The 13,974-nt window shown below is 39.6% G+C and overlaps 1 protein-coding gene and 2 long non-coding RNA genes across 3 annotated transcripts in view; 1 reads left to right on the top strand and 2 right to left on the bottom strand.

Annotated features, from left to right (window-relative positions):
* sorcs3a (sortilin related VPS10 domain containing receptor 3a) overlaps positions 1 to 13,974 on the bottom strand; it is a 299,340-nt gene that overhangs the window by 241,396 nt on the left and 43,970 nt on the right. The window lies entirely within an intron of this gene.
* Positions 1 to 13,974, top strand: part of LOC146516124 (uncharacterized) — a 64,720-nt gene that overhangs the window by 12,675 nt on the left and 38,071 nt on the right. The gene's annotated exons all lie outside the window — the stretch shown is intronic.
* On the bottom strand, positions 3,015 to 13,933 carry LOC146516127 (uncharacterized). Its single transcript, XR_014874438.1, has 2 exons — positions 12,575 to 13,933; positions 3,015 to 12,543 (listed from the first exon to the last, which is right to left on the bottom strand). It is a non-coding gene; the product is annotated as an uncharacterized LOC146516127 (long non-coding RNA).

The following is a 13,974-nucleotide window of genomic DNA, read 5'->3' as shown; positions in this document are numbered from 1 at the left end:
CCTCTCATGTTCAGCTGTTTTTTTGTAAAAAGATAACAATGTTAGCCTTTTCTGCAGCTATGGGGCATATATGGTATCACTCTTGGCTGGAAGCAGCTTAAACAATGGAAAAACACAAACTTTGTCCAAAAACCTCTCATGTTTAACTGTTTTCCACTTTTTCTTTGGTCGTTTTTTGGCCAGGGTGAAGGGAGCATCTGCCATCAAACAAGAAGACAGCCACATGTAGCTATGATGATGTTTGCTAGTTCACCTTACATGCATTAATGTAATAACGTGGTTAGCCTACTCAAATGGTAAATGGTAAATGGCCTGCATTTGTATAGCGCTTTTCTAGTCCTTAAGGACCCCAAAGCGCTTTACACTACATTCAGTCATTCACCCATTCACACACACATTCACACACTGGTGATGGCAGCTACATTGTAGCCACAGCTGCCCTGGGGCGCACTGACAGAGGCGAGGCTGCCGGACACAGGCGCCACCGGGCCCTCTGGCCACCACCAGTAGGCAAACATGGGGTTAGTATCTGCATGCCAAATATCCTTAGTAGCCCAAGGATATTTGGCATGCAGCCAGGAGGCAGCCTGGGATCGAACCACCGACCTTCTGATTAGTGGCTGACCTGCTCTGCCACCTGAGCTACAGCCCCCCCCTCAACGTAAATTACACACGAACAACATGAAGCTACTCACGCAGAGAAGAACGGCTGCTGCATCATCATCCTCATCATTTCTGCTACACTGGCAGGGCTAGGGGCCAGGACTCTCCTCTTCGGGTTTTTGGGGGATGTTGCTAACTCCGGGTCGATAACAGGAACCACACCCACAGTAGATGTGCTCGGTGTGAGGTCTCGCAGCAAGCTATCAAATACGGCGCATTTCTCGGCTTTAAAAAAAAAAAACGCTACACGTCGCCAGGTGTTTCATCAGATTTGAGGCGTTTCCTCCTTTGACAGTATCACAGTATCAGCTTAAAGCACTTGTTGCAGCTGCTGAGTTTGCATCTTTTGCTGTGAAGTACAGCCAGACTTTGACCGCTTCGCCTTGGGCATTTTTAATCCGTAGCTCTGCTCTAAGAGAACGTACGTACCTGGGCCCACCTACTGTCCTCGGAAACGTAAAATGATTGGCTAGAATCTAAAGTGTATCACAGCTCAGGGAAAAAAAGCGCTGAAATAAAGCACCAAAATGTGCGCTGCTTTTTGGTCTGGTTACTACCGTTTATGTCAGAACCGGTACCCATCCCTAGTCCTCACAAAGAACGAGCAAGTGACCAGACTGAATTTGGTCCGTTCTCGTTAGCAACTTAAATCCCTAAATTCAAAGTGTATGGCAACAGATGTGAAGACCACGCGCCAATGGCTGACCAAGTATTTTACATTCTGCTTTTGTGCAGCCTTGGAAAGTCTAAAAGAATTGTAATGATAGTAGCACTCAAAAGCAGAACAATAAAGTGAAAAAATAAGGTAAAAAGTGAGTAATTAATCTCCCTCTGTTATATTTTGACATCCTTTATTCATATATTTGCTACAAGAGTAATCTCACACGCTGAAATTAATTTTCTTGAGGGAAATCTGCATCTTTAGCACACAGCAGCTAGACAGTGGCAGCGTTTGGGTCTAATGAAGCAAAAACTACACAACCATCCATTTGTGTTCTGTTTTAATGGAATGACTAAATATTGCCTCGGGCCTGAATGTCAGCAAAGCAGTAAAGAATGCATTACACTGAGGAAAAAAGCTTTGGTGTCTCTACTTATCACACCCCATGTAGCCACAGTATGTCCCTGAAATTGTTCACTATATCCTGCCCTGAGGTTGCACAGTTAAACATTTGGAAGCCCTTTGTTCTCCATTATTGTCTTCAAAGACCAGTGTGATGAGCAGTCATGCGTTCATGAAATACTGTGCAGCACCTTCACACAAACATCTCCATTCTGCAATATGGTGAAAACATACAGTCGACTCCAAGACTCTGCAGTGTCACAATTAAATTATTTAATTGCTCTGCTGAGCGCAGAGAAATCCAAAATTTATCACGAACTTAAGACGAGTCCTTTTTCTTCCTTCTCTTTATCTCTCTCTCTCCCTCCATCATTCCCATTTCTGATGCACTTGTCACCACATCACAGCAACCCGCTTTTGTCATTTCCAGCATCGTCCTTATCCTCAACTTGGCATGCTGTTTTTTCCCCCCTCACCACCTTTATTTTCTTCCCCCCTCTGTGTCACTCCCACTTCCTGGGCCCCAGACTTCATCTGCCGCTTCGCATTCTAATGAAAACAAGAAGCAGAGACGCCCCAAACAAGGTCCTTCAGTGCTGATTGCCTCAATTCAAACCCCCTCTTATCTGCTGTCTGCTTTCCCCCCACAACACACTGGCGAGGTTCCTCACATCTTCCCTAAACTGTTACACAATCTGTATCCACAAGTCTGAAGTGTAATCCAATTTGTTCTTTCCCTCTTTCACTTGAGTTGTCCCTGCACACCACCCACCCTCAACTCTCTGACTATGATTCTGCCTCGTGTTTCACCAGGGCAATGACTATTATTCACACGCTTTCACATAGAAAAAAGATCCTTCCCTCCAGTACTTAGCAGCAGTTGTTCAACTGACTTGACTGTAACAGGGTTAACCCTTGGTTTAATAAAGCGAAACAAGACTGTGTACAATCATATTGCGAGGCTGTTCTGCCAGTGTATGATTAGCAGTGCTTTCAGCTATATGCTAACATGCTAACAAAGAGAACGGTGAAGTTTAGCGGGTATAACGTTTCTCTGCTTTGAAATCTTAGCTTATATAACGTTAGCATTTGCCAGTTAACACAGAAAGAAAAAGACTGCTGACATTTAATTGTGAACCAGTGTAAAAGGAAATTGAAAATGTTGACCTAAGAAAAAGACATTAGTTGTTAATTTATACAGAGAAAAACATGTATGTGTTATATTTAAATGCAATCCACCCAGTTGTTGTGTCAATACAATACAAAACTAATTTTTTGCTGTACTGTATTGCATTAAACATTATAAAGACCTATTTTGTGTTATGAGGGGCGCCGTTTCTTTGACTGGCAGATAAACACCAACACCCCTCTAGCTGTCTGCTTGGCTTCACCTCAGCTAATTGGTGTCACTGAACTGTATCCCTCTACCTTGTATGTGTTGGTGCCTTTTGGAAGATTTTTAATAGAATTTTCTACGAAATAACGTGACGTGCTGCGCTGGTAATTGTATTAACAGTGTGATCAAGGAGTCTGTGATCCATTTCTGTTGAACAAAGTGCAGGATTTTAAGTGTCACTAATTAGCAGGTAACCCTATCAGTGTCCATGTCAAGGTTCTTGTGTTGCTTGCTAACCAGCACTCAGCTCTCTCATCCAAAGATGAAATAGGACCAAACAAGTGGATGATGTCATTTGAATTTTATATACAGCTTAGATTATAGCTCTGTCAGTCCTGCAGAACGACAGATGTAAAACTCTCGTATTGATCCCTACCCCCAACATCTGCCGGGAGCTTTCAGTCTGATTCTGAATGTTTAACCCTTTAAGACCTACCATAGAACCAAGTCCGCCAGAGCTTATATTATATTTTTACATGCTGTGGAGCCATTTTTGGGAGCATTTCAAGTTGCTATACATCAATACAACCATTACAGCCTAAATTTTAATAATATGTCTGCATTAAGTGCATAGTAATTACATAAATTGCAAAAAAGTGCAATAAACACAAAAAAATTGAAAATCGTTTTTGTTTTTTTAACATATATTTCTAGTTAGAGAAATTTAAGAGGCTTATCCCTCAAAACTGTAAATACAAAAAAGTTGCATAAAATAGTTTCCCACCACAGGAAATTTATTTTGAGTGTCTTCATAGTTTTATTTTTGAAATACACCAATTTTTATACACTGTAGGAAAAACGAAAATAAATATTATAGTGCAAATTTGCAAAAAAGCAGCATATGCATCAAAATAAACTATTTCCAGCAGTGCAATATGAGTCCTAAGCATCCCAGAAACGACACAGAAAGTCATAAAGTCAAACATAACTTTTAAAAACACCAGTATAGGCTCATGAGGCCCTGATGGTAAAAAACGACATTTCCGTAAAAATGACGTCACTTCCGGTTTCGGGCAGGTCATGGCGGACATGCGATAGTTCACGTTGACGTCTGTTTCAATGTAGGAAGTGTTACAAACAGCTGATCGGATCGGCAAAGCGTGTTTCTGCGATATTATGTTTTTGTTGCTGCAAGTGCTTTTTATGCAGTTTTTGCAAAGCTATATGTGGAAGGAAACTGTGACCGAGGACAAGCTGATGGCATAAGATGTAAGTACAAGTCCTCTGGTTTCATATGCAAAAAAAATTATTGTGCTAGCTTACGTGGTTGCAGAGCTACCGGGATTTAAAAATAGTTACGCAAAACAGAGCGTGCCCGCTCCGACCGGCTTTAAAGGGTTAACCAACTGGCTGAAGTTCCGGCTAATCCGTAGCATTGATCTTCCTCTGCTATATTCACCTTTCAATACGGATCTTTTGAGTGCGCCATCCTCAGCATTATTAAAAACACAAGATTAGAACGTTTTCACAAACTGCTTGTTGACAGTGCCATTGGCCTTAACAGAGGCCCAGTCATGATGACATTAGAGCTGTGTGTTTGGTAACTCCCTGTGGATGTCTGGAATCTAATTATGTTCAGCTCTGCACTCGCAAAAACATTGCCAGGACATTTCTCCCTCTGTCACATTACTGTGCTTTCTGGGATTTCATCTCTTCCTGGAGAAAAAACACAGATGGCATGTTGGAACTGATGTGTTCAGGAGTAAATGGTCCATGAACATTTTTGCCCTGACCTCTTGCAAGAGTGCACATTCCTAAAAGAGAAAAATGCATGTCACCTTTGTCGAAGCTTTGCAGAGCTTTTCTATTCTCCCTCCTGTGTCGTTCTGTGAGGCAGTCAAGGATTCAATTTAAGAACTTGCTTCAATTCTCATCAATGAAACTTTCTCTAAGTCAATAAGCCACTTGCCAGCATGACATCCAGTTCTAATAGTCAAGTAATTTGCTGTTACATATTGTCACTCCACAGGGGGATTTAAAAATGGACATATGGACAGAGGCTGTGAGACTGTGAAAGTCATTGCAATTAGATCATTTCCTTATTAAGGCCATCAACAGCTTGTCAGCGTGACATTTCTATGCTGCATTCTCAGCAGGATAAAACTAACAACACAGACGCTAGAGTGGTTATTAATGGCACCTGTCATTTCAACGGCACTGATGTAGCAGCTTAATGCTAAATACTGTGACTGAGTGTTTGTCACACACACTGGACTATTGTCTTTTTATACACGTTCACAAGCTTCAGAGGGGATGGACATGCACCGCTTCTCCATCTCGGTTTCCTCTAAATCCTGAAAAAAGAGTGAAAAAGACCAAACACTACATGGATTATCCGGTCTTTATGTCTGACATCATTAACCGTTTCCAGGTCCAAAATCTGCTTCAGGTCAAAGTCAAACGAACACTGCGGCATCACTGAGAGCTACAAATTGTCTAAATTCTTTCATCTTTAATAAAATGATCAGCGTTGCTGCTTTACCAGGTGTAATAATCAAGTTTAACAACCAGGCATCCATGAAAACAGGATTTATGAAGTGTAACGGAGTTCAAAGTTAGCAGGAAGTTAGCTCGCTAGCTTAAACCTAAACATGATATAGCATGTTCTGACTGATGGATTTTTGAAAAATTCAAACGTACAGCTCTGCTATCACTTCCAACATAAATGAAGACAGAAAACTAAACAGCCGTGACGTTTGTAGGGTAACTGAAGTTGGGCTAGCTGCTATATAATGATGTGCTACGTGATTGCTAGCAAAACAGCTATGTTAGCATAGCATTAGCACAGTGAAGCTGGAGGATGAACGCTAACTTTTTTCCACTCCATAAAAGTTTACATTGTAAACGGACCAAACTTCAGTCAGGAGAACAACTGTAATATAAGGTTAGTCATTAATATACTGCTGCATGAGCTGGACTGTAGTTACAACGTAAGGGTTTAAAAGCTGAGCTTTAAAATGAAGAGTGGTAATAAAAACCGAGAGAGGTCGATAGTGATCACTGCCTTCCCATATGGAAAAGAAATAGTAAAAACTTATATGATTTACTCATGAAAGTGGCCACTTTCTCATTACTTTCATATATTGTTTTAGTAAGTATCCAAAACATACAAGTTTCATTATATAATTTTTCAAGGGATCTTATATCTGTTTTTACTCTTGTATGCTTTTCATACAAGTTTCACACAAGACAGATACAAACTTTATAAGATTTATATATATCTTTTCCATATGGGTTTTTTAGGGGCTTGTTCAGATTAAATAGAACAAGACACAAAGCATTAAAACATGTTAAAAACACAACATCCAGAGTCGTTTGGACCCGGAAGCACGGTTCATACGTCATCACTTAAACACCGGATAGGCAGCAACTAAAGTATGGCTTGTATTTTTTGATTAGGTTTGAGCAACCTAAAGCACTTTGTTAGGGTGCTTGATGGTTTGGGATTTTTAATGAAAAGGTCAATAATTTAAAAAAAGAGGTCATTAATTTTGTCACTCGTGTCAGCTAATAAGGCAAAAAAGGACAACTGTCTAGTAGACATGGAGCAAAATAACCATTGGAGTAGAAATGTTACACAATAAATGGCCATCCAAATCCATCTTTTACTCTGCTCACAATAGGTTTTAAAGTGCCATGCATTGTCTTTGTTATGTTGGAAACGTGAGGTACGGCTGCATTATATAATAATAATAATAATAATAATAATAATAATAATAATAATAATGGATTGCATTTATATAGCGCTTGTCGGGACCCCTCAAAGCGCTTTACAATACCACTATTCATTCACTCTCACATTGATACATTCATTTATATCAAGGTGGATTTACTTGAATGAGACTCTAATGAGTCAATCAAATCCACCTGAGGTTCACCTGCGAGCTGCTTCGGGAAAATCAGACATGTTGAACAGAGCAGTCATCAGAGTCGATGTCTAGTCTGTTTCAGAAGGACTGCTGACCTAGAAAAGTGGAGAATCTAAAGGATTTCTTCTTCATTATAAATGTCAGGAAATATAACTCCTGAAACTTTCTGACTATTCTCAGGTTTACGTAAAACTATAAGAGGTCTTTGATGTTGCCCCACATCCCATATTTTGGATTCTTTTGGAAGTTGGTGCCCTAAAAACTTACTACTGTACACTCTTATCACTTATTCTAGTCAAACACTGTAAAACCCACATTTGCATGATCCATCTGCAGCGTCTGCTTGTATCACCAGAAAAAAACCATCTCTTAATGCAATAAACAATAAAAACTGCAAGTCTGGTAAGAAGGAGCTGCACCAAGCATGAATTTATGGCTTAAGCCAGAGTCCTGTCGCTTCGTTATCCCATCAGAGTCAAGTACACTTACCTAGAGCTTTACTACAATTATAAATATGCCTGCCTCCACATAGTTAATAATATTGGGAACTGTGCACAGATGGCAGTGCAAAAACATAATCGGCTCATATGTTTCCCAGTTTGGTTTCTGATTGCTTCCATGGGAGCGAGAGTGGGATACTTGCAATTTTTGCCTTACAATTCCTGTTTTTTCGATACGATACGATTTCCGGCTCTCCTTTCTAAACCACAATGGCAATAAATTCACACAGTTCATAAGAACGATTGTGTTCCATGGTTCCTCATCTGCACATTTAGTCATAAGTTACAAATATACAGTGCATTTATGTATGTATAATTATTCATTGCATAACAATGTGATGTAGCATAACTTAAGCAGCAAGGAAGGTGATAAGTAAATAGCATTAGCAGACGATTGAAGTTCTTTTAAGCATATTTTATTGCTGGCATCTCCATTTTACCCTAAAACAATCAATCAGGCATGCAAAAATCCCACTGGCTTTATACAAGACTTTGCCCACACCTGACCTCGTTAGTCCCTACCATTGAAACAAATAGGTCAAACCAAATAATACAATAAACAAAGAACAGGAATAAAGTCATGCATGAAACTGACAAACTCATTTACTCAACTAAATGGTTTGTAAAGTAAAACACTGCATACAATATAACTCAAAAGGCTAATTTAAAGAAAACAAACAATAATATACAAAATGAAAAACCCTCCATTTGGTTACACCCAGTGATGCAATCATTGACCTCATGACCCTATATAAACAGGAAATAGTGGGCGGCCCTTCCCATACACCTGTCTCACACATAGGACCTGAGTACACAACATGGACACCATGGTAAGTATAACCAAAGCAACATAAAGAAACATAATTTACCAGACATGTATTGTTTGCTTTAAAACACATGCATGGATGTAAAGGATGTAACTACTGCTACCACAAACAAAACCCGGGATAGTGTGTGTTAAGAGAAGTTACACCAGCAATGTCTAAATCAAAGCATTATGGTCTGACTGTAAAATAACAGAACACAAAATAACAACATATGCAAGTGACAAATGGCAAATGAATTCTGTCCTAGCCAAAACAAACAAACTTGGCTTTTATTTATTTACAAATTTATTGATTAATACTGCGTTTTATCACGGGCACCTGCAGAGTGTACCACAGTGTAATTAACTCAACTGAAATAGACTCATTAAAGCCATTTTATCCCATACAGACATATTGCAGTTACGACGACATGCAAAGGAGAGATTTGGTTTCAGTTGTAAGCAATTTTCTTCAGACTTTTCAGCGATTAGCGTACGGAAATGCACAAAATAGAAATGGAAAAACGTCTGCTCTTAATCCGTCTTTTCAAACAAGGGCCTCAAGCCAAAAGTATCTTTGGTCAGCTGATATGAATGCAATGAATACAAAGGGCACATTTTACATCTCAATTTTCATTCCAAGTTGTGGAATATGTTTTCCTCCATTCAACTCTAAACTATTCTCAATAAATATAAACAGAATTTCCAGCTGTTTTCTCTTCATTCACATCGAGTACACATTTCTACAGCACTCCCTGAGAAACTGCCCCATACTCTGACTGACCATTAAGCAGATTGAAAGATACCATACGGACCATTTTCAACTTTGTCCAAAGTGCCTTACGACATGAGAAGTGTATTTGTTTTTAGCACGAACACCACCCTCCACAGCGGATGGATGCAATAAGTCTACAGTATCATTCCCTCGGGATTCTTTTTTTAACAAGTACTGACTGACTGCATAGTAAATCTGACTCCATGACTAGTTTTAATGATGCAGCTTTAGAAGTCAGTAAGGCGCTCAGTAATTCAGGACCAACGTTGATACGTCGACAGATGTTTTGTGATTTTAGCTTTAGAAAAGTCAGAAGTTTCTACCACGGTTCACAACAAGGGCACGTGTCACCAAAATGAAGCATAGCAGGCAATATCACACTGTATGGTAAATGGGCCATGTAATAGCTGAGATGGCTAAAAGAAAGCCTCCAAAACTACTACAGGAGTCTCTTTTTCTCCCTCTAAATTTCTCTGTTTCACAGTCAGTCAGAATTGACAGATGTGAGCTGCCACTAGCTCATAGTAATGACTGCTCAGGGATATTGTTGGGTCTGAACTGGGATTTACTAGTTGATAGATCCAATATATCTTTGGATTTGGTGTAATTAGGAAATTTTCCAAAGGTTATCAGCACTTTAAAACGCCTGCAGAAAACTGTCCTCACCTGGAGAGTGATATCGTTTGGCTGATGAAATAATGATTTCCGCCTCCTTAACAACCTTACGAGAAAGCCTGAGTGCGGGAGAGCTTGAGTGCTCACAATTCATCCAGGCATGCTGAGATAGATAACATCGAGTGAGTTAGTTTGGGCCTTGCTTCGTGTCTCCTTTCATCAGCACAGAATACCAAATATGATTATTCTCAAGCCTAATATTGAGGATAAGCTTTGACATCTCATGCCAGCTGGTCTCCAAGGACGGAAAAGAATCAACAAAAAGAAACTATCTTCAAAATTGTTCTATTCCCTAAACGCTTCCTAACATGATTGTGGATTCGTGCACGCTGTGAAAGAGGGATTTCTTAACTCGGAAACCAATTAGCAGCACAAGCTTGAATGGTGTTCAGCATGCGGACTTTTAAATGTAACACATTAGACACAGCGTGGCAGTTTAAGAACATCTCGCACATGCACAATCACACAAGTGGGCTGCGTGTGTTTATGTAGAGAGTTGGGATCTTTTAATAGAAAAAAGCCTTGGTGAGTATTGAAACCTAGAAAAACGATGAAGAGTGAAGATGAAGACAACTGCTATCATAAGACTTGATGCCAAAGGTGAAAATATGATGGTTCTCTTCCACGTTTTGCTCATTTCATCGTCCTCAAATGATGTAGATCAGGGGTCGGCAACCCTGGGCACGAAGGGTTAACTGATGGCTTGACCATAGCTGGACTGGCCATCAGGCATACTGGGCATATGTCCGGTGGGCCGTTGGTGATTTTTCGTTTTTACGGGCCGATGGATTTGTTTGTTTGTTTTTTCAGTAACGGTATAAACAATGAAAGGTGGTGTGTCTCTGTATTAACAAACATGCCATATCGGCCCAGTTTATTTTTCTTATCATTGTTTTGAGGAAACCATGAATAGCATTGGCATTTTCTGTTGTACAGTTCATTTGCTGTTATGAGTTCTTGTTATGGATAAAAAGTCTTTTTTTGTTTCAAAATAGCTGATAACTAACAAATATAATTCTATAAAGTTGTTCTATATAGTGTGTAAAACACACGCACTTTACTTCCTGCACACTTGCACTACAATCAGCTGATTTCAGTTTGTGTCCAGGAAGTGCAGGACAATCGAGATGTGGACATTACCTTTACTGCAAAACAGACAAAAAACAAGCGTGATGGTAAAATGCAAACTGTAACAAAAAAGAAACAACCACATTGTGCTGCTAACACAACTTTGGTTCTTTGCAAACATCTGCACAGACAGCATGCTAACAGAAAATACCCAAGAACCTGCAGTCAAGTGTTTGCTGACCCCAGCTCGGCAGCCAGACGCTGATCCTCAGCAGATAACATGAACCCGATGAACTTGACTGCCTTGGTTAAGGTTAGGGAAAGATTGCAGTTTGAGTTAGACCCCCAAAGTTTGACCCAGCACATGTGGTTTCTTTCCAAGCAACCACATGTGATGAACTGATCTGCTTCCAAGTAACTAAACCCAGTGTGTCAAAGCACCGTTTGACATAAGACCAGCACATTTATTATGGATCAAAACAGGCTTCCATGGTTTTATATAACCTTTATTGTTATTGACATATTATTTATATCATTTTTATGCTACTTAATTAATAAAATTAATAAAATACAAATAGAAGGTGCCAGACAGTGACTTGTTCTGTGATCATTTTGCAGCAGTTCGGTCTTATTTTGCTTTTTCTGACCGATCATGTTTTGCAGATTCACTTCATTTGTGGAATGGTTTTTACAAAGCCAGATCAAATACAGATGAGGAATTGTGTCACGTTAGCTTTGTGCATTAAAAGTAGAAACATCCAAATGCCACAGAAAACAGAAATATCACGATAGCAGGATCAGCACAGTGCACAACTGTGGTAATAATGTTGGATTTGTTATATTAGGGACATGATCTAATGATCTAATAATAAATCTGCCTCCATATTATTAGTATCTAATGAGACTCCTTTTCTTCTGTGAGATTAATCATTGCGCTGTCTGCTGGATAAAGGATGGAGTAGTCCACATGAATTCAAGATCCAAGCCATGTCCGACTCCAGCTGAGCCTCTCAGGTTCTTCCTGTGTATCGATCAGCCTTTGTCTCTTTTGTCATGTACTTTCTACTAATTCTGTCTTTCTTTCCTTCACTCATAAGAGAAAGCCAAGTCTTTATGAAAGTTTACAGCCACAGGTACAGCTATGGCGCGTGTGGTCTAAGCAGCCTTAGCAGAGCAACCAAACATGAAAACACAAGGCGGGACAAACAATCCCATTGGTTGGACTGCATTTGTATCCAGGTGAAAAAATAACCTTTGAGAAAACAAAAATAAATAAATAACACAAATAATTTGGATTTTTTCTTTAGTCTCTCTCCAATCATGAGTGTTTTTAACTGAACAGAATAAAACACCTTTAATAATCATTACAATAAACAGTCACTAATTGCATCTGTTTGCCACTGGGCTACACAAGTCTTTATGAAAGTTTACAGCCACCGCCCCGTGGCACTGGGCGCTGCCATCCATTCATTTGTCACCTCGTTTATTTGTCTGTGTCAAAAGGAAATTGGAGGCAACAAACTATCAAAAAAGTTAAACAGTTTGATTCTCAACACATGCCTAATTACCGCCTCACGTAAGCCTTTTATCAATTTTCCCTTCAAACAGCTGTGGGAAACTCAACAGAAACGCTCAGCAGAACGTTTTAGCTCTTTAACACGAACTGTATGAAATAAACGAGAAAGCCAGTCAAGGCAAGTCTACTAATCAAGCAGGGAACTCACATCATCTCACTACTTCAGAACACATATAAGAAAGACTGTAAAGAGACTGAGCCACTTCATGTAATGTATAGTTCATATGAAGTGCTGCTACACAATCTGCACCTGATTCTCTGAGAGTGCTTCAGGCAACTAAGCTACTTTAAGAACATCTTTTTCCTTATGTCATCGAGCCGTCTGTAAGTGAACCACAAATAAATTAGTTGTCTTTGGTTTCATTTGGCATTTAAACAGCATCGATTATGTCACAGAATCACCTTCATCAGCCTTTTTGAGATGCAAAGAGGAAACAAACGAGGGAAACATAACTAAAAAGCCAAAACAGACAGTAAATGTAACGCATAGTGGAAACTGTTCATCGAGGTGCCAAAGGAGCTTCGACGTCCTTTAGCATTTAGCTTTAACTTCCATTAAAGAACCAGAACTAAACAACACATCACTGAGGCTACGTTCACACTGCAGGCGAAAGCGCATCAAATCTGATTTTTTTGACCCTATGCGACCCATATCCGATCATGGTCTGACAGTGTGAACGGCACAAATCCGATATTTTCAAATCCGATCTGGGTCACTTTCGTATGTGGTACTGAATCTGATACATATCTGATGTTTTAGAAAGCTGCTGTTTGATGGTCATGTCGCATTAAATCCATCTTTTACGTCACTGACACAAAACAGACGCCAATTATCAGCGCTTGAGAAGACATCATGATCGCTTCCTGGCCATCCAGTGTAGATGTCAGTGAAACTGTTGGGAAGACAACGTTGGAGAAACGTGAACATTTTATTTGTACTGTATAATCTGCAGATTCTGACAGAAATCTGCAACTATCCTTTGAAGCAGCGCTCCTCTAAAACAGCAATAAGGATCATTATTAGGTTTTTACATTATTATGTAAATAACAAAATAACTTAGAGCAAAAATTGGGAAATGTAAAGTCCGAAGTTTTTATATTAAGGCCATCAGTCAAACAATACTGTTGGTCTGGGTCTAAACAGAGCGCGTTGTGTGTGACGTCTTCTTTTGCGCATGAGGCCGCTTTGAGCGTTCACACTAGAGGGTGTTTGCTGTCGCATTTTATTTGTAGTGTGAACGAGCAGACAAAACAATCGGATTTGATCAAAAAATCAGAATTGAGCATTAAGACCTGCAGTGTGAACGTAGCCTTAGACCAGCACAGAGGCACGGTGAAACACACACAAATACACTAACACAAAATCTTAAAACATCCGCTGGCAGGATTTTTTTTACTGCTGCACTGATGCTAAACTACAGTAAGCAAGCTGAGTGGATACAGTTTGTTTTATTTAAGGGGCAGAACACATCATTTTAGTATTTGTCACTTAGCAACAATCTAAGAAACAAAACCCACATTTTCCACATTATCATCACATGTCCTACATCTCATCATCTCAACATCACCATCATCTCCATCCTG

The sequence above is a fragment of the Neolamprologus multifasciatus genome, chromosome 6, assembly GCF_963576455.1.
Source record: "Neolamprologus multifasciatus chromosome 6, fNeoMul1.2, whole genome shotgun sequence".
Taxonomy (NCBI): domain Eukaryota; kingdom Metazoa; phylum Chordata; class Actinopteri; order Cichliformes; family Cichlidae; genus Neolamprologus; species Neolamprologus multifasciatus.
This window is presented reverse-complemented; position numbering and strand designations above follow the sequence as displayed.